The sequence below is a fragment of the Camelus ferus genome, chromosome 15, assembly GCF_009834535.1.
Source record: "Camelus ferus isolate YT-003-E chromosome 15, BCGSAC_Cfer_1.0, whole genome shotgun sequence".
Lineage (NCBI taxonomy): Eukaryota > Metazoa > Chordata > Mammalia > Artiodactyla > Camelidae > Camelus > Camelus ferus.
The window spans coordinates 4109896-4136668 of NC_045710.1; the positions used below are offsets into that span (position 1 = coordinate 4109896).

The following is a 26773-nucleotide window of genomic DNA, read 5'->3' on the forward strand; positions in this document are numbered from 1 at the left end:
GGGTCTGAAGACCACAAGAGAGCTTTCACATCCGCGTTTTACAAAAGTGTTCCAGGGCCCTCGGCTTGATCGTGTGTAGTCGCTGCCCCCACCTCTTTACCTGAGCGCAGGGCTTGTCGCGGGGACTCAGTGTGCTTTGGGACTTGGAAGGGACCTCACACCCTTCAGCTGAAGCTGCTGGCATCCAGCGCTTGAGCGTGCCCAGAGCCACACAGCGGCAGGGCCTGGAGCTAGGAGGCACGTGGCCTGTTTTTTCCACTGTGGTTCATAATTTGGCCCCACTGCCTTTTGTTCAAATTTCCCTTCCCTCTTGGGATCCTTTCCCTTTGGTACAGAGACAGGAGGAGGTCTGCCCGTCTGTCACGTAGGCTGAGAGCCACAGAGCTGGATGGCATCACGGATCCCCAGCCCAGCCTGCCCTTTGGGACTGTGAGGACACTGGGACATTGTAGACTCGGAGGGGAGGGTCCGGGACCCCAGCCACACAGAAGGCTGTGGCATCAGCTCTCTGGACAGTCTGCTGTTCTCTTGCTCCACACTTGAACTCGGGAGGATGGAGACGGGTCAGCTGCCCTGGGGATCAGTGATGTGCGGAGGCCTCAGACTCTTCCAGGGCATGTGGCCCAGCAAGGACCTCCCTTGGACCCCTGGGCTGTGGAATAGCAGCCGCAGCCGAGGGGCTGTGAAAAGAATGAAGTGCCTCTGAGGGAGATGGACCTTCCTGTGTTCACTTGGGTAGTTTCCTGCCTGGGAGATCCGAGAACTAAGTTGAAGGCTCTTCTCTTTCCTTTAAGACTAGAAAAGTCATTTGAGGTAATCATTTCTGGAGCCAGTCTCCTCTCTCCTTGGTTTCTGCATTATGGACACACATGAATACCTTTTCTTAATTAGATGGAGAAAGTAAATTGAAGCAACTGTCCCCAGACCTGCTGGGGACTTGGGCGGGAGGACAGAGCTTGTGCAGCTCTCTGACCCAGATCTGTGACCTTGGGCAAGTGTCCTGACCTCCTTGCGTGGCCCCAGTTCCTTCGACAGCGAAACTAAGGTGTTGGCCTAAGTGGTTTCCAAGATCCAGAAAGAAAAATGTGCTGCTTTAAAGGTCTTTTCCAGGAAAATCAATACTGCAGGGCTGCTCACCAGTGCAACCATTTTTAAGGCTATTTGCAAGAAGAATTTTTTTTTTTTTTAATTTTTACAATGGCTTTCCTCAAAGATGATGAGAGATGAGGCTTTGAAAAGGGCGGTTCCTGGGTGATAAAAGCTGCATCTTCCTTCTTTCCTGGAATATAAAGCCTGAGCTGGATTGTGTTTCCTGAATGGCCCACAGACGCAGAGAGCGGGGCTTCCTCTAAGCTGACAAGCTGGCTGCAGTGTCACAAAGAATAAGTTCCTGGATGGCATAGGAGGCATGCCAGCCTGTGTGTTTATTGTAGTCTCCCGGACTTCAGCTCTGGGGAGCCAGGAAACAATGGGTGCCCAGGTAGTGTTTCCCATCACCAGGTGCCGGGAGGAAGTGCTGTGCGCGCTACGGAGGACCCAGTTCTCATGCAGCCCCCAGGACAGGCGTCGGTACTGTCCCCGACCTACAGAGGAGGAGAGGAGGAGCAGTTATGGTGTCAAGGCCTGGCACGTGGCACATGTTGAAGCTGGCGGGGACCCAGAGTCCTGTGGAAAAGGAGATATTCTGTGACCTGGAGGAGGCTACGGTCTTGGGGGCGAAAGTCACAAATTGTTCTAGCACTGGGGCTGGTGTGCGCCATGCAGTGGGGCATGGCGAGGAGCCTGCCCGCGGGATCCAGTGATGCCGGACTGGGACTTGAAGGATGTGTCCCAGTTATCCAGGCAAATTAGACAGTCAGGGTCAAATTCGGGACCTGGGAACTGACAGCCAGCACTGTTGGTCTGGGCCAGGCCTGCCCCTGTTGTGTTGGAGGGTGGCCTGGCTCTCTCTGAACGCCATTCAAACCCAGCCTCCCAGAGATAGCACGTTGCTTCCATTTCTGGAATCTTCTGGATGGTCCCGCCGACGTGGTGACTTTCATTCTTGGGTTTTGGGGGCTCTGTCCTAGAAATCTTCCCTCCTTTCCCCTCTCCGCCCCCAGTTTGCTTGGTGGAAGAGAGAGGGTTCAGGGAAGATGAGGAGGAATCCGGCAACCACCACGGTTTTTATGACCCACGATTGCCGTCCTCTGACTTCAGGGGCACCGAGTAAGGTTGCCGCGATGCCCCGGGTGATCGTAGCTGGGCGGCAGGGGGGAGCCTCCGAGCTGAGCTGGAAGTGAGCCCCAGTACGGATGGCAGGGCTCTGCGGGCTGGAGCCTGGGCAGACCTGGCCGGGCAGAAGAGGGTTCCAAACCCAGATGGCAGACACTGACTCTGTCTCTTATGCTGGTTATTGGTTAAACAGGGCTTTGTGTCTGTCCTCGAACGCTTCCTGCAGCGTGATTTTCCTGAGACATTTGTTGGCTTCCCAAGCGCCAGTTTTCAAGCAGTGCTTTGAAACTGGGCACATTTGATGTTGCGGTGGCAGTGTCTTAAGGTTATCTGGAGGGAGGCGGGGCTGTGCCCACCACATCAGAGGAGAAGAGAATGCGTCTGGACTTGCACTGACCCACCAGCCATGCAGGCAGCCTGGGGCTGTCCCTTTATGTCCTGCCTGCCTCCCGGACCTGTTACCTGGCCAGCGGTGGGTGGTGTATGAGTCCCGTCCGCTTGCGCCCTGTGGTTGGCTTGTCCGCAGGCTCTCCCGTGTTCCAGAACAGCACCGCTGGCCACCCCCTGCCGCCCCCTCCCTGGTGAGGCTTGCCCACACTTCCTGCAGGAAGGACCTGCTGGTCAGAGAGGCTGTTTTCTCTCCCCGCTTGTGGTTGGGAAGTGTGCAGACCTCAGTGTTAGGGACCTCTTCCACCCCAAGTTGAACAGTGTCTTAAGGAGAATCATGGAGATCTTGTGTATCTTTCCTGGGACACTTTGCGTTGGTCCCAGTGGTGTCTCTCCCCTGCTCGCCACTGACCTCTTGCCATTTCCTGCTGGGACACCATTGCCTGTTAAGTCACGAGTGTGCCCCCAGCTGAGCTTTCCAGGTTTTTCCTGACTTGGTTCCACCCTGTCTCTCCAGCTCTGATCTCTCTGCAGCCTCCACACATGAGCCCCAGAACGTTCTCCCACCACCTCCATGTGCCAGGTTCCTAATGATCCTTCCAGACTCGGCACACATGTTGACTTTTTCTTAAAGCTCTGGGATCATTAACGTGGGAGGGGTGTGGAGGCCGACTTTTCCAGCACTGGCTTCTGACGGATGAGGCAATGCAGGCGCGGAGCAGAGAGGACAGAGCTGCAGACCGAGGGCCCCAGCCAGGCCCCCTCTTTCCAGCCCTGAGCTCTCACCCACGGGCTGGGGATCCTTTCCTCTACCACGTGCTTCCACTGCAACTTTTTTTTCAGAATCTATAATTGCACTGAAACCTCTCTAATTTTGACATAACTACGTCATTTCTCGTACTAAATTAAAAGCCCTTCTAGGGAGGAACTTTTTCGTTCTTTGCATTCCCTTAGTACCTAGCATGCTCTTTCTAAATGCATTTTTGCCCGAGTGAATCCAAGGTAGAGAAACCTGGTTCAGAAGGGACCCTGGGGCAGGTTATCAATGAGGAGATGGGATCAGGGTTCGCATTCTGTTCTCTAGCAAGATCTGAGCAAATGCAGGGGTGCTCTCTCTCTGGGGGGGTCAGGCTACAGAGCCGGACACCACAGGACTGTGAGCAGAAGTAGAAGGGGGTGTTGGCTTGTGTTGGAAGGAAAGACCCCGCACGTGGGCCTGGCAGCCTGGGATGTAGTGGGGAGGGCTTGACAGTCTTGGGTCCCCTGGCGGTGTAGACAGCAGACAGCCCAGTCCCAGAGCCAGGCGGTGGTGAGTCTTGCTTGGGCTACCTGGAGGGGCCCGGCGGCGTGAGCTCTGATGCAGGGGAGGACGAGGCCTGAGAAGTGGGCCTCACCCGGCAGTGCTCATGGTCCAGCAGGGAGGCTCTGTGAGGGGATAGTGATGCCCTCAGGGCCAGCATGTACCCACCAGGTGAGGGAGTGACTGGTGGAGACTGGAGAGAAGCTGGATAGACACTGGAGATGGGGGACAGTGGGGAAGAGGGTGCTCTGTGCTGGCGGAAGGGGGCGAACATTTGGGCCCAGAGAATCTGTTCTTGAGGGTGCCGGGGAGCTGGGGCTGGTCACCAGACTCCGTCTGACTTTCGAGTTTGACTCTTTCTCATGAAAGACAGAGGTGTTCCAGGTAAGGAGGTGGTCGGAGGTCCTGGAAGGAGTGCTTGCCAGGGGCACGCAGAGGGGGCCATCGATCGCCGTGGGAGCACAGCCACCGTTGGAGGTGCTCTGAGCAGCGTGAGGGCTAGTCCCTGGTGGTGAGCGAGCTCTGCCTCCGGGGTGTCTGCCTTGACTGCCTGACCCCCTCCTTTGGCCCACGGCGCCAGCGCGCATTCAGAAGCGTCTTGCGGGGCGTGTGTTCCAGGAGCAGCTTTGCTCTGGGAAGCGCACAGACTTGCAGGGCCCCTGGGAGGCTGGCCGTTGGCTGTGCCATGGAGAAGGAAGAGAAACAAAACAGTCCCATAAACTAACTTTTCCTGACAGCCCGACTGCCGCTCAGCGCTTACAGCGTGAGGACGACGGGATGGGAAGGGCTGGGAAGACCTGCAGAGCGGGCACCTCGGGGCCCGGGCTTGTTGGCAAAAACTGCATTTCTTCCTGATCACGTGGCAGGGGCGGGGCGGTCCCCATCCTGGTGTGGCCGAGGCAGAGCCGGCTCTCCCTGCCGGGGCCACAGTTGGCAGTTTCTTCTTTATGTCTCGGCGAAGCACTGGCCAGGGGCCCTGAGCACTGAGGGTCTGGCTGTAGGAGGCAGAGTGGTGGGTGGGCTGGATGGAGTAGAAAGAAAAAGATATCTTTATTCTTTCGGCTTGTGGGGCCCTAAGGAATTGCCTCTCTTTCACGGGTGTATCTTACCCCCTCGTCCCAGCCTTGCTCGCTGACACCCTCCTAACGTCTCTCTTGTCCTCAGGCAGAGGGGCGATGCTATACACCCAGGGTTTGCGTCCCTCTGATGTCACGGGTTGAGCCCTAACCCCGGTGTGATGTTGCTAGGAGGTGGAGGTGACAGGGTGAGATGAGGCCATGAGGGCGGGGCCCTTGCAGACGGGACTGGTGCCCTCAAAAAGCAGGCCCCAGAGAGCGCCCTCGCCACACACATTGATCTTAGTCTCCCAGCCTCCAGAGCTGTGAGAAATACATGTTTGTTGTTTATAAGCCCCCCAGTCTACGAGATTTTTGTTAGGGAAGTCTGGATGGGTTAAGATAGGCAAACGTGGCTCGTCACCAGTCATACTGGGTGAACTGCTGTGCGGATCACGACGTGGTCATTGTCAGACTCCCTGATACGGTCACATTCCCAGACACCGGGCGCTGGGAGTTCACACTTCAGCCCATGACCCGTGTCTCCCAGTGCCACGTGGTGCGTGTTTGTGTGCACTAGTATGTTACTGTGTGTCCGGCCAGCAGCAGAACGACCTCTGTGTCCTCAGTGATGGGGCACAGAAGGCGCAGGGTGCTGGCCTCGGTTCAGCTGCTCCGTGCTGTTCTCAGACCCCAGGGCCTCCTCTGTAGCTGCCCCGTCCTGCCGTGAGCGTTGAATTATCTGCTTCTCTTACCTGCTCTTCTTTGAAAGGCAAGACTCCACAGGGTTGACGTGCAGACCAATGGGCTCGGGCTCAAGCACCCTTGGTGTCTCACGGGTGCAGGGCCGGCGCACCTGGCTCTCCCATGAATACCTGTGTTTTGGGTGCAGTGAGGGTGGGAAATCACCATCCTGTCTCATTCGTTTCTGTACCCTGCTGGCACCTGGCCTGGTGCCTGGCACATAGTAGGTGCTCAGGAAATATTTACTGAACTTAACGGGCACCCCTTCCCTTCAAAGTCATTCGAGTCCAGAAACAATCTCATTCATTCATTCTTCCTTTTTGTTCACTTCATTCATTCACTTGGCGAAACCTCTTCGGTGCTGGGGGTTCAAGGGCAGATTAAGGAGTAGACAGGACAGGGGAGGGCGTGGAGAGAGGGCGGGGAGGGGCCGGTGAGGCTTTTCTAGAACCAGGTAGGTAATACGGTGTTGTGTAATCACCAGGACAGGTGCCGACCACTGAAACTTTTGCAAGTTTACAGTAAAAACTCCTGTGAAAACAACCCGTGGAGACACGCAGGAATTTCCATCCAGCAACACTGCTTACTCTTCGCTCCTCCTGCTTGTGAAATAGCTCCAGCTTAAGGTGCCTGCTTTTTGACATTTCCTGAGCCCCTGTGCTCGGCCAGGTACTGGGCCCTTGAGTGTGCAAGTGTGACTAAGGCTCAGAAGGAAATGTTTTCGGCTTGTCTGTAGAGCGAGGCGCCCTTCCTGCGGCAGCGTGGCCAGGGGAACACTTCTTATCTGTTAATACTTTAATCGCTCCTAGGGTTCTTCCCCATTGGCCCAGAGCCACACTTCCTGGATAGTGACCTTGTTTTCGCCCGGTCCCCAGCCACGTGCGGCTGGTCCAGCCTTCCTTCCTTGTTTGCTGGCCGAGGGGGCCTCGGGGCAGAGGCCACGGGCCGTGTCCTGAGGCCTCACAGATAAGGCCTCTCTCTCTGGGGCCGAGTACATCTGGGGAGGGCAGGACCTCTTCCCGGTACACCAGTTGCAAGCCAAATGCAGGCAGGTCGAGGGCGGTGGGGATGGAGGGCTGGGCTGTCCGGGCGGTAGCCCCTGACCCCCTGTGGCTGTTGAGCCCTTGAACTGGGGCCAGTCCCAGGCGAGCGATGCCATGAGTGTGGAAAGCATCTGGTGTCCAAGATCTAGTGTGAAAAGTCGAGTGCATTATTAATTAATAATGTTTAAGTTGATTACATGTTGAAGTGATTTCAGTTTGGCTATACTGAGTTAAATAAAATACATTACTAAAATTAACTTCCCTTGCTTCTTTTTCTTTTTTTTTTTTTTTTTAATGTGGACACCTGAAGATGTAAAATTACAGAAGCATCTCCCCTTTTACTTCCTCGGGCTGCTGGTCTGAAGGGGCTTGGAGAGGTGCCTTTGTTTCGTGGTTAACAGGCCTTGTGCCCAGCCCTGCCCCCTTCCGCAGCCCGGCCCCACGGCGGGCCGCCCAGGAGCGGGGCTGGGCCCGACTTGTGCCGAGTTCACGGTCGCTGGGCGGTTCCCACTTGAGTTCAGTCGTGGATGCTGGACGTTCCCGCCCAGCTCGGCCAGCCTCTTCTCTGCAGCTTGTGTCATTCAGATCCGACCATCCTACTGACTCCTTTCTGTATCAACTCAGATGCAAGTCCTTGGACTTCGATGTTTCATATGTAAGATGAGGGGTTCGGCTTGGGTGACTGAACGTTTTTCTTTACAGAACTCCTAGATCATTGGAGTCTGCACTGAGTTTCACCTCTGCCTCCAGTTAATTGCTGCAGGCCCTCCTAAGTCCACCTGTCTCACGGCGTCCACCCCGTCTGCCCTCGAACACTGGCTTCTCGCTGCCCCTCATCAAGGATCAGGTCAAGTGCATCCACCAGGCTTCCACCGCCCGGTGCCTGAGGGAGACGGGTTGCGAGCATCCTCTCCCACCCGTATGCCCTGCTTTGGGAGTCCTGCCACCTGCCCCCGGCCTGAGTCCGCAGGTCTTGACCAGGAATCCTGGAGGGTGTCTCCTCCGGCCGGCCGGCCCCGCCCCAGGGGTCCCTCTCCAGCTGACCTCCTGAACACTGTGCCCCTCTTTCCTGGCTGAGGCGCCTTCCTTGTTTGCATCCCTGCTGTCAGAGCCGCCCACTCTTTTCTTCTGCATTTTTAGATGTATTTCTTTCGGGCCCTTTCTGTTCTCTGGCCTGCTGTCCCTGGCCTGCTGCACTTCCTGCCATCACAGGGCATCCCAGGGTACCCTGCCCCCGCATCACCTGCTTCTTCCTGCATCCCAGGCGCATTTCCTGCATTCCTGACGGGGCACCGTGCCTTCTCCTGGGGTCATCCTGCTGCTCTTCTTCCTGCCGGTTCCTGGGAGCTCTGCGTGGCCCCTTCAGACCCCATCGTGTCCCTGAACTGCCCTGGCATTTTGTGGATGGCGTGGAATTGAGTCAGCATCCTTTTACTCCTGGACGCAGCAGGCACGGTGCCTACCAAGGGACTGTGAGCTTTGCAAAATTGAGTATTTTAAAACCCTGGAAACAAGTGTTAGCTTTAATGTATTAAAAAAAAAAAACTGAATTGATAGTAACATATGGATCGTGTCAGTCAACAAAATGTAACTGTCACTTAGTCAGCTTAGAGTCAGGCACAGTTATACAGAAATTAGATTTAACCCAAAATGACGGTGCTTTTGAGTGTTTGGCATGATTCGCTGTGAGTTCTTCGTAAATAAAACATCCCTGAGTTAAATTAAGCTCTGCCTTTCAAGATTTTTCTTTTCTTTTTTGTTTCTTTTGGAGGGAGGTAATCAGGTTTATTTACTTGTTTGTTTGTTTGTTTATGTTAATAGAGGCACTGGGGATTGAACCCAGGACCTCGTTCTTACTAAGAATGTGCTCTACCACTGAGCTGTACCCTCCCCCATAATTAAATTATGACATTTCTTTTTGTTTTTCCCCCTTAAGGGACACACTGAGGGTTGAAACCAGGACCCTGTGTACACCAAGCACACGCTCTACGCCTGAGCTATATGCTCCCCCTACTTTTTTTTTTTTCCTGTCACTCGTCACCCATTTTGAATTCCCTGCACGGCGCCTGGTACAGGCAGCATCAGTGTGTTAAACTTTCAGCTGAACTCAGTACATTAAAAAAAAATTATTAAATAAAGGGCGTGACGCTCCTGCCGAAGGTTTAGGGTTTTCTTTTCTTTTCCTATCCTATCCTATCCTTTCCTTTCCTCTCCTCTCCTCTCCTCTCCTCTCCTCCCCTCCCCTCCCCTCCCCTGTCCTTTCCTTTCTTTTTTCTTTTTTCTGAAACACTACCATATGGTGGTTTTTAAAACCACTGACATTTATAAACTGACCCCAAATGACAAAAACCCTTAGCTGAGCTGCTAATAAAAACAACCCATCCGGAAACTGCAAGTGGAGTTTCTGTGATTTTAGTTGAAATTCCCCAGGGATTTCTCCTGACGTGGACTCTGTGTATCTTACCCCATCACACTGCTTATCTAGAAATCAGTCTAGTTATAGTATATCCACCATTAGATGGTAATAAATACCTTGAGTGGTAAGAGAAAGAATGTCTGGGTTTAAAATTTTTCAAATTAAAAGAAAATTTCTTAGAGAACGTTCGCCCTGATGATGAAGTGGGCCGTTGTTGCAGAACAGGAAGTATTTAAATATAAATCATGTTGCCTCAGCAGGAGGAATGAATTTCTAGGCCTGAGCTGGGGGAAGGGATGGCTTAGAGATAAATGCATGATTTTTATTTGCAACTGCATGATTACTTCAGATGGTTGCACTTCGGAGAATTTTGCTCAAAGACACGATACTAAATGTAGAGGAAAAGAAGTGCTTTGTAGCACAAATGCTCCTCTTCGTTTGTTTGTTTGTTTGTTTTAAATAACAGCCCCAAAGGAAAACATCTCAATGCGGTTAAGTAAATATTCTGCTCTAACTCAGTTAAGATTTTTGGAGATTGTGTTAAAAGCCCTTTGTAAAAATGAAAATCACTCTTGTGTTGGGTGAGGTGAGGCGTTACAGGGAACTTTTTCATTTAAAAAAAAAAAGAAAAAAATGGGAGAAAGTGGGAAAGTGGGAAAATGTCTTAATTATGAGACTGAAATGGATGCACAAAATATGTACAGATGTGGACAATATCCTGGGGAAAGGAATCGTAACTCACAAGGACTGTGACTTTTTTTTTCTACTTTTGATTTTTAAAAATTGTGGTGCTATGTAATTTTATAGTGAAATAAATTATATCCAGTTAAAAATGTGTTTAACTGTACATTCTGCTCCCTCCAAGAACACATTTGATTGTTTCATCCACGACAAATAGGTATTTAGCAAATAACCCTGCATCTCAAGTGGACGATTTGCTGCAGGGGCTAGAAGAGACATGAGGGTCAATCAGGAGACACCCGTCTGTTAGTTAAACAAGACAAAGAGGTGCAAACGCAGACCTTTTTCCTGCAGGGGTGCTTTTTCAGGCCCGCTTCTAGCTCACGTCCCTGCACCTGCGCAGTGACAGTTGATGTCATAACCATGACACTGTGGCCCCTCGAAGTCCAGGCTCCCCGTGCCCCTGTGGTTGTGGTCACTACCTGCGCCTGATGGAGCAGGACCACGGGGACAGCAGCCACAGTCCTTCCCCGGACTTCATGTCCCATCAGAAACTTCTGCAAAGACCCTTAACCTCGCTGTAAATGTTCCCAGGGCTGCTGCTTTTTCAGGTCTCCTCTGAAGATCACCTGCATCGCAAAAGAGAACATTTAAAGAAAACCATTTAAATCCTAGCCAGAGGGCAGATCCACATGTAACTCTTTAGGAATTCCACAGGGAGGGGGGCAGACAGGAGTGAGGCATGAGGAAGAGGTGAGGGCTCTGGGAACTGGGACAAATACTGCCTAATACGCTCAAATTCCATCTCAGAAGCACATCCCACCTGAAGAAAATACTGCCTTCCTGGTCCACAAAAATGGAAAGTATTAGACCCATCAGGGCTGGTATTGTCTCTAGCTTTTCAGCTGTTTCTGTTTAGAACAGCCTAAATGAAACTGTGCCATGTTTCTTCCTTCCCTTATTTCTCTCTCTCTCTCTCTCTCTTTTTAATTGGGGTGGGGGGGTATTTAGGTTTATTTATTTATTTTTCTTGATGGCGGTACCAGGGATTGAACCCAGGACCTCACGCATGCTAGGCACACACTTTGCCACTGAGCTATACCCTCCCTCCTATTTTTCTCTTTTGATTGCTATTTTGCCTTTTAATTTCCGGTGAAAATGCCCCAGACTACCCCAGGGCTGGCAGATACAGCACATACGAGGCTATGGGCCGAGGTTAGTCCTACCTGCCTTTCTTACTGAAAGCTCACACCCTTATGTTTTGTCAACTGAAATAAATGCACAACCTAAAAGCTGAGAGTTATGTTTTATTCGGTGAACAGTTCTGAGGACTCAGCCTGAGATGACAGCCTCTCAGATGGCTCTGAAGGACTGCTCCGAAGAGGTAGGGGACGGGCTGGGATATAGAGGAGCTTTGCAACAAAGACCAAGGAGTTGGAACACTAAAAGATTACTTGTTAACTAAAGAAAACCAGGCATCTCAAGTTAAAAGAATTTAGTGCTTTTCTATGTGTGGGAGGAAGCAAACATATAGGCTCACTGAATTCATTCCTTTGACAAGCACCTAGCTATATCTAGGGCCAGTGTCCTGTCCTTTCGTATTCAGAGTTCCCTCAGAGGGCACCACTGTGAGTGGCTGCAGAGGACGGGCTGCAGGCGATGGGCTGCAGGCTTGTCTTCACTGGGGGGTGGCGGCAGCCACTGATGACTTGATGGCTTCAGCATTCTTTGTTTACTGACACGGTTTGCAGTCTTTTTTGTTCACAGTTTTATGTGCTCATCTTAACCTTCACAATTTTAGCCCGTTACCCCCTGAAAAGGAGAAGACCGCAGTTCGTGTCATACCTGAAGGATGTTCACAGTTGGGAGATGGTGCGTTGTGTAGCGAAAGGTCTTAAAAGACTCTTAGAAAAGGAAAAATACGCCTTCAAGAACGGGAGGCGGGCTGACCCAAGGGGGGAGAAGGGGCGTTTTCTGACTCTCCCCTTTCTCTGAGACCCTCGCTTAGAGATGGTCTTTTGATTGACGGCTCTTGCCCCTGGAGTGCTTAGTCGTGTTCGGCCCCTTTGTGCGTGTCCTCCCCCATGGTGAACACACAGAAACCCAAGGGGAATGGGCTAAACCTCACTTAATTAAAATATAATGAACATTGAGTTGCGTTCGTTTGGTGAAGTCAGTTGTGGCTGTTGGGTTTTAACCGATTTCTTGCTGGGACCCATTTAGAAGAAGTGAAGTTTCTTTTTGCTGGAGGTGGGGCAGAACGTCATTTTCCGGGCCATCCTCCCTCTCCGCCCCCTGTCTGCCGGTGCCCACACTTACCTTCCTACCTAACACAACTGGGTGTTTGTCAGCCTCATTGGTCTTTTAAGAATCAGCTCTTGAGTTTTTGTTTTTCTCTGTTGCTTTTCCGTTTATGAGTTCATTGACTTCTGCCCCAGTGTTTATTGTGTCTTTTCTCCTGCTTGTTTTAGGCCAAGTTGCTCTTCTTACTCTGGTTTTCTAAAGAGAAAGCTTGGATGATTGATTTTAGACCTTCTGATACAGAATGGTCGTGTCTTGGGACTTGGGTCAGGTCTTGGGTGAGTCCCTGGGATGCGCCCCGCCAGGTGAGGGTCCTTGGCTGTGCGCAGGAAAGAATTCAAGAGTGAGCCATAGTTGAGTGAAGGTGGGTTTGCTTAGAGAGATGCACCCCACAGACAGAGTGCAGGTGTCTCCGAAGGACAGAGAGCGCGACCGAGAGGCCTAGGAGATACACATGCCACAGGCAGAATCCGGGCCATCTCAAGAGGCTAGAGGTGGTGGCCTCAGAGCGTGGGGTCATCTAGGAAAGTGAGATTGGCCACAAGGTGTGGGGTTGCTAGCGTTCATGGGCTCGGTAACTTCATATGCTAACAAATGGGAGGACTATCCCAACTACTGTGGGGAAGGGGCGGGGATTCCCACTTTTTGGGCCTTTGGAATTGGGCCATTACCCACTTTTTGACCTTTTATGGTCAGTCTTGAAACTGTCATGGCACCGGTGGGTGTGCCACTTAGCAGCCGTTGTGTGACAATGAATGCGTAGTGAAGCTCAAGGTCCACTGGGAGTTGGATCTCCTGCCGTCTTGGTGCTCACTGCGGCGTCCTTCCTTTAATGGCTGTGCCCGGCCCCCTTCCCTGCAGCCTCACTTCTTCTGGAATATTTGCTATATTATATATTAATGCTATAAATTTCCCTGTAAGCACTGTATTTGCCACATTCTGCTCATCTTGATAAGTTATATTTTAATTTTCATCTTGAGACTTCTTCTTTGGCCCATGTGTTATTTATAAATGTGCTGTTGAATCTCCAGATAGTTGGGGATTTTCCAGCTGTCTTGCTGTTACTGACTTCCAGTTTAATTCCATTGCGATGGGAGAGCATACTTCATACGATTCCTTTTGTTTTTGTCAATGTGTTCAAGTGTGTTTTATGGCCTAGGGTGTTCCGTGTGAACTAGAGGAGTGTGTATTCAGCTGTTGTTGGATGGAATATTGTATGCGTCAAGCAAATCAGATTGATTGTTCAGTGCTCTTCAGGTCAACTGTGTACTTGCTGAGTCTGCCTGTTGCTGAAGGGAGTGGTGAAACCTCTAACTGCAGTATAACAGGGGGTTTGTCTATTTCTCCTTACAGGTCTGTCAGGTTTTGCTTCTGTATATTGACACTATGTTGTCAGGTGCACACACGAACCAATTTCTCGGAGAATTGACCCCTTTATGACTGCATAGTGTTCCTCTTTATCCCTGATAATTTTCCTTGGTCTGAAGTCTGTTTTGTTTGAAATTAACATAGCTACTCTAGCTTTCTTTTTATTAGCATTAACAAGTAATATCTTTCTCCATCCCTTTGTTTTTAACTTGAATCTTTTTATTTGAAGTGGGTTTATTTAGAAAGTATACAGTTGAATCTCGCTTTTTTATCCACTTGGAAAATCTCTAATTTTTGACTGGTGTATTTAGATGAGGTACATTTAAAATGATTATTAATATAGTTGGATTAATATTTACCATATTTGAAATTGTTTTCTATTCATCTGTTCTTTTTTTTTCCCTTCCTCCTTTTCTGATTTTTCTGGTTTTGAGTATTTTGTATAATTCTATTTTATCTCCTCTATTAGCATATCATGTATAGTTTTTAACATCTTTCAGTGGTTGCTCCAGAATTTGCAATATATATGTATATATTTTACTAAACTAAATCCACTTTCAAATAACGCTATACCAGTTGATATGTAGTAAAACTGCCTAGCAAAGTATTCCTGATTCTCCCCTCTCTTCCCTTGTGACTCTGCTGTTACTCACTTCCCTTGTCCATATTCTGTAGTCACCCAATATATCGTCACTGTTCTGGCTTTAAATATTTTCTTTTAGATCAATTAAAAGAAAAATGAAATACTATATCTTGCCTTCATTGATTCCTTCTCAATCTCTTTTCTTGTGTTTATGTTGATTTGAGATTCTGACTTACATAATTTTTTTTTCTCTCTGAAGAACTTTGCATTGCTTTTGAGGTGGGACAACTGGTAACAGACTCCTTCAATTTTTGCTTATCTGAGAAGGTGTTTATTTTTCCTTCACTTTTGAAGGACAGTTTTCCTGGAAATAGAATTTTAGTTTGGTGGTATTTTAATTTTGACACTTTAAATATTTCACTCCACTCTCTTCTTGCTTGTTTGGTTTCTGAAGAAAGTTAGATCTAATTTCTTATTCTTGCTTCTCTACAGGTACAGTGTTTTTTCTCTTTTCTTTCTGGTTTCTTTTGAGATTTTTATTTGGCCTTTGATTTTTACCTTCGAATATGATATACCTAGGAGTACATATTTTGGTATTTGTCCTACTTGATGTTCTCTGAGCTTCCTGAATATATGGTTTTGTAAGTGATTTGGGAAAATTCTCGGCCATTCTTGCTTCAAATATTTTTCTGCTCTGTTCTCTCTTTTTTCCTCCCTCTGGTATTCTAATTATGCTTATGTCATACATTTTGAAAGTGTCCTACAGTTCTTGGATGTTCTGTTCTGAGTTTTTTAAAATTTTATTCTGTTTTTTCTGTTTGCACTTTAGTATGAGAACTTTCTGTTGCCCCATCTTCAGGCTCACTGGCTTTTCCCCTGGCTGTGTTTGCTCTGTTGATGAGCCTGACCGACGCAGTCTTCATTCTTCACGATGGTTTTGTTTTCTAGGGTTTCCTTTGATTCTTTGTTAAAAATTCCATCTTTCTGCTTATATAACCCATTGGCTCTTGCAATTTTTCTCCTTCTCCTCAAAGAACCTTTAATGTATTAACCATAGCTAGTTTAGTTCCCTGTGTGATCATCCCAGTGTCTGGTCATGTCTGAGTCTGGTTTTGATGTTTGTTCTGTCTCTTCAGATTGTGAATTCTCTTGCCTTCATAGCTGAGCGTGATGTACTTGTTAGCAGGAACTGAGGTAAAAGGCCTTTCGGGTAAGGTTTTATGTTGCTGTTGGTAGGAGCCGAGCTGTGTTTAATGTGTGCTGAAGCTGTAGGTGCCAGAGGCTTCAAATTCCTCTCGTGACTTTTTGCTTCCCCTGTTGTCTTTGGAGTTTCCTAAGAACTTTCCTAGGAGCTCCCCCTTAGAGAGTGTCTGATTCCTGCTGCCCCCTCAGCTGTAAGTCTCCGTGACCGCACTGGGGCCCTCTAACGAGGCTGTGAGTTGAGGGGCAGGGGACCGTTCTGTACTCTCAAGATTAAACCTCAGTCTTTAAGCAGGCTGGTGTACCTGGGCTCTGGCCTTCATGAGAGTTCCGTAGCGATTTTCATCCTCCTTGTGTGAGACGGGGAGGTGAGAGGGACTGGAGTGGGGTCCTTGACCTTTGTCAGGTTGGGTGAGGCCTGCAGGACGGGCCTCTGTTGTGCAGACCGTCCTGGCCCATTTCGATTGGTTCCTCTTCCCTCTTCCGCCACCCTGGCCAGAGCCTGGAATGCATGTTCTTGGCCCTTCACTGTGAGAACCTGGTGGGGTTCCTGGAGGTCAGATCCACCAGAGTGTGCACCCCCCTCAAGACGATGGCCCCTCAGAGTTTCTTTCTCAGTCAGGCCGGTTCATACTGAGCCTCCAGCAGTTGATGATAGTGACCACACAGGTGACCCTGTTGGTTAAGGCCCCAGTGGATTCTCCTTCTGGTGAGCAGATCTCGGCTGCGACTGTCTGACCTCACCTCCCCAGGTTTCAGGGGCTTGGTTTGCCCTGTGCCGTCAGTTTTCTACTGGGGCCAAGAAGTTGCTGAGGGTGGGTTTGTGCAGCCCTTCCCTGTGAGGATGGGAGTGATGGCTCTTTGTGTGTCAGAGCTGAGACCTCAGGTCTCCACCCTCAAGTGTGTGCTGTTCTGTCTCACCCTCCTTTGTTTGATGACAAACCCCGTGAAGGCGTCTGCCATGGTCCTGAAGAGGGCACCAATGGAGACAAAGGTGCCTGCAGTGTGAAGCAGGGCGATTCTGTGGGTCTGGGCCTTGACTTTCTAACCTGTAAGTGAACGAAGCCTGTGTTCCCTACCAGCTTTGAGCCTAATAACCTTCTCTTTCGTCTCAATTACTTGTGACACTTTTCAGGATATTCTGCATAAGGTGGATGTTCAAACTTTCCTTCAATAGACTGATAAGGTTTTGCCTTATGAAGCAGAACATCATTAGCTGGATAATCTTTTCTTGGCAAATTTCATCTTTCTGTCATTTATGAGATTTGATATAATTGATTTACAGATATTAGACATTCAAAGAATTTTGAAAAATGTAATGAATGACTTGCATGGAATTTTTCCAGGAAATATTTTATTTAAATTCTATTTTTAAAAGTGAAGTACAAAAGAAAGAACCCAGACACAAAAGGTCACCGATTGTATGATTTCATTTATATGAAATATCTAGAATAGGTGAAACCACAGGGACAAGAAGCAGATTTCTGGCTGCCAGGGACAGAGTGGATGGGAGTAGAGATCAGCTGCTTGGTGGGGGATGGTTTTATTTGGGGGCGATGGGAATGCCTTGCAACTTCATAGATTTCTGCCTGCGCAGCATGGTGAATGCACTCAATGCACTCAATTGTTAACTTTAAAATGGGTAATTTTGTATTATGTGAATTTCACCTCAATAAAAAATACATATAGTACGTTAAAAATTCAAAAGCCTAGCAGTGCAAAAACTTTTACATTACAAAGCACTTCTTCCCTCTGCCCCAGGCTGTTCGTCTCCTGAACCAGAGGCATCTGCTGTCAGTTTCTTACATATACTTTCACACCAGTCCCCTCATCTCCTTTTTTGGAAAATGCTGCATACTGCTCTTTTTTCCTACTTAATTTGGAGCTTTGTCCTTATCAGCACATAAAAATCTACCTTATTCCTTTTCAAAGCTACATAGTCAAAGGAATTAATTTCTAAGTTCTCTCAAGTTGAGGTGTGTTTTATCTCATCTTTCTAAATAAACTATTTTTTTTCCCCTGCGGTAATGCCTCTGCTATAACAAGCGGCTTAATTTGTGCCTAGTTCAGTATCCAGTTGGGCAAATCAATCAGCTCTTTGTGAGCAAGTTTAAGCCTAAGAATTAGCTTCATTTTTATGAGTCATTTCTTAGACTCAAGAAGGATGATGGTATTAGCCAAATGCCTTTTATCACAACAAGAGAATTGAAAAGGAAACTCATTTAATTAATTGATAGTTAATGAGCCAATGAATCTGTTCCATAGCTATAATTTGACAGATATCTCCATTACTAAAGAACGTGTTTTATTTTCCCCCAGAGAAGACAAATGTGAAATCACTAGCTTCAGGACAACTCTAATGGGATGACTGTGGGTCCCTCTGGCCCCCAGTGTGTAGGACTGTTAGTGTACAATGCCCGTAGACAGAGATGGCTTTATAGAAGCCGGACAAGACCTCTATTCATAGCAGAGTCAAACAGCCACACACACGAAAACCTCCACTTACTGTGGCTGCAAATGCTGAAACGCACAGAGAGCCACACGGATTCTTGAATTAGAATTTCTGAATTTGAATTCTTGAACTTGCAAGGTCAGCAGCAACCAAAAGACAGTTCTTGATTTGGAAATCGGAAGCTTGGGAAGAGGTAGAAGGATTGCCCTCGGACCTCTTTTGTGTCCTCGTGTGTATGGAATTGCAGGTAAGTGGGAGGATCTCTCTCTGCGAGCTGGAGTCTGTGCTCATTAGCTGAGTCTCAATCCCCATTCATTATGGAGAGAGAGGAAGAAGCAAGAGCCTCCACTAATTCTAATCCTTGTGCCCAAGTCAGGCTGCTCTAAGGATTTGCTTCAAGGAGCCTGGAACGCAAAGCAATGGGACATTTTGGAGGGACTGTAATTCAGAGTCTGCAGTATGTTCCACTTACGAGATCCTTTTGTGAGGCCAAAGAAAAATGATTACTTTCTCTCAATGTTTAGTATCTTATGGATAATATACGACATCAAAATCTTTAGTTCTAAAAACTTAGAGTTATAAATGCAGAAAGTAAAAAATAAATGTTCAATTAGGACTAAAATGAAGAGTGAGATTTCTTTAAGTACATAAGGAAGATTTACCGGTTTTTTCTTTCCTACATTCTTATAGAAAAATTGTGTGTGTGTGTGTATAACTTAAATGTATGTTCACAAATTGGATATATACAGTGTCTTATTTTATGCCTTTGTATTTGCTGTTATATCTTAGACATCTCTTCATACCAGTAATTATAGGTCCAGGTCCTTTACTTGTATGGAGGACAAGTCTTATTTACTCAATGTGTCCCTCTTGATGGGCATTTAAATCACTTTCCAGTTTTCACTTTTACAAAGAACGCTATGCAGCATTCTGTCATCTACCCGTTCCCAGAACGATACCCAGTTATGCTGACATCCGACATCCAGTACCCACTCTGATCACCATCCTTCCTCATTGCTCCTAATCCTTTTGCTCCTGGTCTTTAGAAATACTTCATCCCCACGGGATCGCCAGCCCTACTTCCTTTACAGTGCTCCCTGCCACCTTTATGTCCTCAGTCCTTTTTTTTCTGAAATGCAGCCCTTTCTCCCACTCTCCTAATCACCGGACAAAACACGGCTTTGGCTGAGTCCAGTTTCCTGCTGTTGTTGTGCACCTGCACCCGAGCTGCTCTGTGGGGCTGGGGGAGTGCTTGGCCCTGGTTCTGACCACAGTGCTCTCTCAGCAGGCTCCGCAGTCCTGCTGTATGTGTCTAAGTATACATACGTGTGTGTGTGTGTGTGTGTGTGTGTGTGTGTGTGTGTATATATCTATAGTATGTGTGTGTGTGTGTTTTACAAAGCCCTAAGGGTTTTGAGTGATTATCCCTAACTCCAGTTTTTTCTCATAAACCTTGTTATTTTAGTGATCCCAGCTGTTCTTTGCTTGGTGAACTAATTTAACAAGGAATAATCTTACATATAACTCACTTATCAGATCCATTTATATATTGAAGTACGTATAATTGGTGAAAGAAGCAAATGAGTAAAATAATTTCTTTAATGCAGATTTTTGCACCAGTTTGGCTCTCAGGGTTTCCAAACAGTTGAGTCCTTTGTTCACAATCTGATGTTGCAGCCCTGTTCATTTAACCGGGTGGATTGATTAAATTATATTAGAATGAAATTGGGGTTCCAGAAGAGCTTAAGCTTGGGCAACAAGAAGACTGGTCCTAGGCTGTAGTGCATCATATATTTGCTTCAGGTGGCAAACAGTGGTGGGTTTTTTTTTTTTTTTTTATGTTTAATAACTCAGAGAGTAGTGTGTGGGCATAAAGACTGCTACCCAGTCTGGTCTCCCTGAGAGCAGGATCATGTCAGATCCATTCATTCCTACCCAGCATCTCAGCAGATGGTAAGGATGCAAAAAAAAAAAAAAAAAAAAGGTAATAATGGATGAATATTGACTATAGGTGTTTCTGCTAAAACCCACTGCGTGCACCCCTTGTTCTCTGCAGCGTCAGGCACTAAAACTAGCAGGGCTCGTGGGGAGGTGGGGTGGGGACTGACCGCTCACACTCTGCAGCTCTGTGAGCAGGGCCCCAGGGAGGGCGGAGCTGAGCACCCGGAGGTCGGAGCCCTGGCTGGAGGTGGCCACCGCTTGTAGTAAACGTGCGAGGGAAGAACTTTAATGCTTTCACTCACGCCTGTTGGTGGTGCCCAGGCAAAGCCAGTGCACGGCGGCCCCCTGGGCAGGGCTCTGGAAGGTGGGCCGGGGGGCTTTGCAAGCTGCCGGCAGCCTGCGAACGCACAGGCTCGCAGCACAGCTCTGCGCAGAGGGGCTTAGCCTGCAGCCTTTCCTTGTAAACCTTTTAATAATGCGGCTAAAAAGGTCTCCTACTGTCAGCGCACCAGCTCGTGGAGAGCTTTTCTTTCTCGCTACAGATTATAATTCTATTCACTGGCTCTTCAGACCTGGGGAAAATGGCCAAAACATACATTAAAATAGACCGTGTGGTATTATCTTTTGTTTAAAGGATTAGAATGTATTGCCAAGCAAAGGCAGAGAAAAGATGTGCAAAACCCAGGATCACATTTTCTGGAGTGGGTACCTTGACGCTTCGGGACGGAGGAGGCGCTTTCCGCAGGGGGAGAGGGCTGCTCCGGGCAGGGGCCGGGCCAGGGGCGAGGTCGCTCGGAGCTCTCAGCCTCCACGTGCAAGGCCGTGGACTTCAGGAGCTGGTCCTGAGCTTTGCAGGAGAAGAACTCACTTGCTCAGGCCGCCTGCAGGCAAAGCTTGTCATTTTAGTAAAGGCGCACGAGGAGAGGCTAGCCACCCAGGGGATGCACGCAGTTTTCCGTTGGGATGTGTCTCACGTCTGCTCGGATGGAAACATCTGCGGCTCTCAGATGCCCCACTTTGAAGTGACTGGAAGGACAGGATTGATTTTGTTCTTCGCTTCCTGACCAGAGATACTTAAAAATAAGCCAGGTTCAGAGGTTGGCATTGCATTTCTGATGAGTAAATGCTGCGCCTGAGCAGAGGGAGCTTGGGAAATTCTGGCGTTACTATGCCTTTACATTTTCTCCCGTGGATGTGTGTATGTTTTGATAATAATATCACTGAGATAGAATTCACACAGTATAACATTCACCATGTTGAAATATACGATCCCGCGGTTTTCAGGATGTCGTCACGTTCGAGCGTCACCACCACCTAGTTCCAGAATGTGTTCAGTTCCTTCCCGAACCCCTGGAGCCCGCGGACCTGTTTCTGCCTGTGTGTGGGGTTGCCTGTTGTGGACATTCCGTACACACACTTTCCTGCAGTGTGTGGCCTTCCGCGTCTGACCTGCTTTGCTTGGCCTGATGTGTCCGTGGTCCATCCTTACCGTCTCATGCCTCAGTGCTTTGTTCCAAACCCACCGTGTCTTGTTTTCACAGTCGCCGGTGGATGGGCATTAGGGTTGCTTCTGCTTTTCGGCACTTTGGAATCACACGCCGCGTGCACGGTCACACGCAGGTTTCTGCGTGGACATTTATTTCCCATCCTCTTGGGTGTGTGCCTGGGTGTGGAATCGCTGGGTCGTCTGTGACTCCAGGTTCAACGCTGGGAGGAGCTGCCACGCCGTCTCCCAGAGCCGCTGCACCACTCTGGGTCCCAGCAGTGATGGTGAGGCTCAGCGTCCTCCACACCGCACCTGCACGTCTAATCCTCTGTCTTGGACTCTAGTGTTCCTGGTGTGGGGGGCGTGGTGCCTCGTCACGGTTTGATTTGCCTTTCCCTAATTGAATCATCCTGCTGAGCATTTTTGAATGTGATTATTGTACACTGGGATAACTGTTTTAGAGAAATGTCTATTGAAATCATTTTCCCACTTAAAAAATTTGGGTTGTCTTTTTATTGTTGATTTGAAGGTGTTCTGTATATAATCTGGATACAAAGTCCTTATCAAATATGTGATTTGTATATATTTTATACCCTTCTTTGGTTTGGTTTTACTTTGTTGGTGGTGTATGATAACACACAAAATTTTAAAATTTTGATGAAGTCCCAATTTGTCTTTTTTTTTCTTTTGTTGTTTGTGCTTTGGACAAGACGTCCAAGAAACTAGTACCTAATCTAAGGTCACAAGGACTTACTGCTTTGTTTCCTGCCAAGAGGTTTATAATTTTCGCTCTGGTATTTAGGTCTATAACTCATTTTCGAGTTAATTTTTGTGAAAGGTGGAAGGTCTGTGTAGAGACTCATTTTTTGAATGTTGGTACCGTTTGTTGAAAAGGCTGTCATTTACACTCTGGCACTCTTGGGAAAAAGAATCAATTAACCATAAACATCTGGGTTAATTTCTGGGCTGTCAAGTCTAAACCGTTGCTCTATATGTGTCTGTGCTTGTGTCCATATTACACTAATTTGAAGGCATAGCTTTTTAAATGTTTTTTTTGACAGTAGGAAGTATGAATTCTCCAATTTTGCTTTTCTTTGTCAGGGTTCTTTTGGCTGTATGAGTTGTCTTGGCTTTCTATACGAGTTTTAGGATCAGCTTGTCAATTTCTGCAAAAAAGAAAGTGAGGATTTTAATGCAGATTGCATTGAGTCTGCAGGTCGATTAGGGGAGCATTGCTGCCTTTTAACAATACTGTCCTCCAGTCCATGAGCACAGGATATCTTTCTCTTTATTGTTTTTGATTTCTTGTAATGAGGTTTTGGTAGTCTTCAACGTACAACAAGTCTTGCATATCCTTTTAAATTTATTTATAAGCATTTAATTCTTTTTGATGCTTTTTTCTGAAGTGGTTTTCTTCTAACAACATACATTTTTTTGTCCATTGTACCAATTTCTGCCTTTTGACTGGAGTGTTTAGACCTTTCAGTGTAATTACTGATCAGGTAGAATGTATGTCTGCCAGTTTGCTATTTTTTCCCCCCGTGGGTGTTGTGTCTTTTGTGATCCTTTATTCTTCTGTTTTGTTTTCTTTTACGAGCGTACCATTTTAATTCTGTTGTTATTCATCATTTTATACGTTTTTCAGTTATCTTCTTAGTGCTTGCCCTGGGGATTACAGTTAATGTGATCTCGCCTTATTTTTAAGCTTTTCCTGGACCTAAACCTCTCCCTGTAGGAGTCCCATTGGGGCAAACGTGAACAGCTGTGGTTGGAAGAGGAGGAGGACAGAAAGGGAGACCCAGGGACCCTTTGTCTGTGTTGGTGGGTTTATCTGTGACCTTCTTGGTGGAATTTGGTTATTTATTCCATAAATCTCAGTGAACTGGGATGCTTTCCAAACACTGATGTGATAAGATTTCTAGCGGTTATATCAGCAGCTTTCCCTCCTGGCTTGGAGACGTGGAGGACGCAGGCTTGGGGTGCTAAGTCCGCATGACGGTCTCAGCCGCCCTCCCCCAAGACCTGCTCTCTGAGCTCCTGTGACCCTCTCTGTTTCCCAGGTGCCCGGCACCCCGCTGAACCTGGTACACTTCCCACCCCCAGGTCTGGAGGGACCCCAGGGCCAGAGACCGCACTTCTCCCGACGGGCAGCCGGCCATGAGCGGGGGAGCCAGCTGAGAGCACAGGACGCCCACCAGGACCCCGGGACTTGACCAGAAGACCATTCCTCTCCTCCCGCCAGGACTTCTCGGAGGTAATGTTGAGTTTGGAAAACAAAGGCTCGAAAACCCTCATTTAGGTCTTAGTGGAATCCCAAGCCGTTGCTGGGAAAGACCGTAGACCCTCTTGGACGGGATCCTCTGTATCTCTTAAGCCACACCATGCACGCAGTTACCTAGTTCGCCTCCTCTGAAAGAATTTTAAGGATGGTCCTCAACACATTAGGTTAAGCACTTATAGTAATTATTTTACTATTAATAACTTTACAAAAATTGTGAAATATTTTACAAAGATTTCCACACAGGTCCTCATTTCCTGACCATGGCAACCGTGTGGGGTTGATGCTGCTGGCCTCAGCTTATAAACCAGGAAATGGGCTTGGAAGGTCACAGTGACGTCCATAAGGCCTGGGATTCATGAATTCATCCAGAACACGTGGATGGGGCACCTGCACTGTGCCAGGCGCTGTTCTGACTCGGGACGCGGGGTGAGCACGGCAGACGCAGGCTTCTGCTCTCGTGGTGACTCTGGGTTAGCAGGGACGTGAGTGGGTAGGTTAAGGACCGGCACCGAGAGTCAGACTGCATACACGCCACAGGGAAATGGTATGTTTGATTCCCAGGCGTAAGTGTTGCGGAGAAAATACAAAGCAACTGAGTGTAGACGGGTGGAGTTTGAAATCCAGTGCTCGGGAGATCTCAGTAAAAAGCTGACATCCGGACATGGGTTTAAGGCACTAAGGGGATTGGGCGTTTAGCGTCTGGGACAAGAGAACTGTAGTCAGAAGGGAAAGTGGGTCCGAAGGCCCAGAGTTGGGTCTGTGCTTCCCAGAATCTTGGAAGAACACCATGGGTGCAGGGTAGCGGGGAGGTGTGGTCGGGAGGTAACAGAAACCTGACCATGCACTTGGCTTTGTGGACCTTTGGGTAGAATTCCAGGTTTTATGGTGGGAAATCAGTGCAGGGTTTTAAGCAGAGGAGGGACAAGGTCCATGGTAATAGGCTTATTCTGGCATGGATGTGGATAGAACGCAGCTCGTGGAGGATGGGGGGTGTGGACCGGGAGAGCACTCAGAGTTGTCAGTAATTCAGACAAGTGATCGTGGTGTCTTGCTCCTCTGGTGGCAGCGGAAGTCGTGAAGCGAGCTCCCATTCTGGGCATATTTTGGAGATAGAGCCCTGAAGGTGTCCTGGCAGAATGGCTGTGGGACTTGAGAAGAAGGGAAGGTCCATCCTAGAAGGCAAGGACTTTAGCATGTGTACCTAGAGGGAATTGTGAGCACCTGCGATGGAGAAGTCTGTAGGCAGAGAGGGTTTGGTGCAAAAAGAGGTGAGAAGTTCAGTTTTGCACAGACTGAGTTAGAGATTATAAGACACCCACACGGAGATGCTGAGTGGGCAGGCATACCCAGATCTGTAGTTGAAGATGGTAATCTGAGCTGAAGATATGATGAGATCTTTGGCTCATGATGGGTATTTAAAGGAATAAGGTCAGATGAGAGCCTTAGGGAGAGAATAGTGTTCAGGATCGGGCCCTGGGACGTCCCTCCCGTGTGGGGAGCAAGGGAAGAGGAAAAGCCAGTGACAGAGTTCAAGGCAACCCCTGGGGGAGTAGGGGAGGACCAGGGGTGCACATCTTGGGAGCCACATGAAATCACTTGAGAAGGAGGGAGTGATGGGCTGTGTCCAGCGTGGGGATGCGCAGGTGAGGTGAGGACTGAGAACCGACTCTTGGATCAGCACCATGCAGGTCACTGGTGGCTTTGGTAAAAACGGCAAAATATCAGGTGGGTCCAGCGGCTATGGCAACCAAGCCCAGTGGGAGTGGGTTTGGAGGGATTCCGGTGGGGGGAGTGGATCTGAGACAGATTGTTGACATTTGTTTTGAGAAGCTTTGCTGCAAAGGGGAGCAGAAATATGGGTGGTGTCTGGTGGGTGATTCAGGCCAGGAGAATTAGTTTGTAGTTGGAAGCATTAGCATTATTTATATGCCATGGGAATGATTCAGCAGAGAGTAAAAAATTGATAATATTGGACAGAGGGTGGCTGGAACCGTTTTGTGAGTGGGTGAGAGAGGTGTGCTTGTGTACAAGTGGGGTTGTTTGCTTTGGGAAGAGCAAACGTAGTTACTGATGGGAACAGACTTGCGACAGATGCATGGGCGCCTGGGTGGTGGTGCTCAAAATAGTTTTCTTCTGATTGCTTATGTTTCCGTTGTGAAGTAGGAAATAAAGTCACTGTTACCAAGTCCAAGCTTGTCCTTTTTGCCACACGGCAGGCCAGTAAATCGAGAGATGAGTTGTTGGAACAAGGAGTGGTGATTGTATTTGGAAAGCCAGCAGACCGAGGAGGTGGTGGACTAGTGTCCCAAAGAGCCATCTTGCCTGAGCTGGAATTCAGGCTTCTTTTATACCCAAAGGGGAGGGAGTGAAGTCAAACGCTTCCTGCTCCGGTCAGCCTCCCGAGGGCAGGTGTCAAAGGCTTCCTGCCTGCAGCCGCTCACAGCCGGGCCTGGGCAGGCTGTTCCCTGGGAGCTCAGCAAAGGTGTTTTATCTTAGCGCTCATTCCCTGGGAGGCAGGGTTCCCGGAGATGGGCCACATCCCTTTAGTGGTTACCTTATAGCAGAGCACAAAGGTTAAAGGAAAAGAAGCAGACACAGCGTGGAGTCAGATTTGCTCCTCCCTGTTCCATCAGCAGCTGGAGGGCTTGTCAGTTTGGAGACACAAGGAGTGAGGAGTCCCCTAGAGAGGGGGGCGCAGAGGGGCCAGATCACCTGGTAGCAGTAAGAGTCCAGCTGAAGCTCTTGGCCACAGACTGAAAGCCCCCATCGGTGAGACTGTGTGTTTTCCTAGAGAGCTCAGCTGGGGAGCTGAAGGCCCACACACATTAGCTCCAGAATGGAATTCCAGTTTGGCTGAATAGAGGGGAGCCTGAGTGACAGCGTCTGCAGGGGAGGGATGACTCGGGTCACATCTGAAGATGAGCACCGTGACGTGCGGAGAGGACCCTGGCGGGAGGAGGAGGTCGGGCTGGGCGATGGATGGGTTTGACTGGAGGTGCAGGAGGAGGGCCGGTGCTGTCTGGCTGGGGACACTGGAGGAAGTGGCTGGAGAGATGGAGGCGGTGGGCTGACATGTGCGCGGACCTGGAGGTTTGGGCGTTTTTGGAACCTAAATCCAGTGTTCCTGCCCCTGAGTCTCAGGTCCTCATCACCCCCCACCCCCTTGCCTTTTCACTGCCTGCATTTTGAAAGGACCTACTTGAGAAATCTTTTTGAACCCCCAGCCCTATACCAATATTACCAACGTGCGCCTCCGGTGATGCTGGGAATTTGTCGCTGGTATCTTACTGACACCTTTCTTTGCTGAGGCAGAGGGAAGTC

The 26773-nt window shown here is 48.6% G+C and overlaps 1 protein-coding gene across 7 annotated transcripts in view; it reads left to right on the forward strand.

The window, feature by feature from the left end:
- RNF144A (ring finger protein 144A) overlaps nt 1-26773 on the forward strand; it is a 109408-nt gene that overhangs the window by 2438 nt on the left and 80197 nt on the right. For 3 of the 7 annotated variants that reach the window (XM_014565320.2, XM_032496974.1, XM_032496971.1), the window contains exon 2: nt 23232-23425. The exons of 1 other annotated variant lie outside the window; for it this stretch is intronic. The gene's annotated coding sequence lies outside the window, so the exon portion shown is untranslated. Of the gene's footprint in view, nt 1-17795; nt 17992-23231; nt 23426-26773 lie in introns of those variants that run through there. 3 more of the 7 variants (XM_014565317.2, XM_014565319.2, XM_032496972.1) reach the window with 3 other exon arrangements.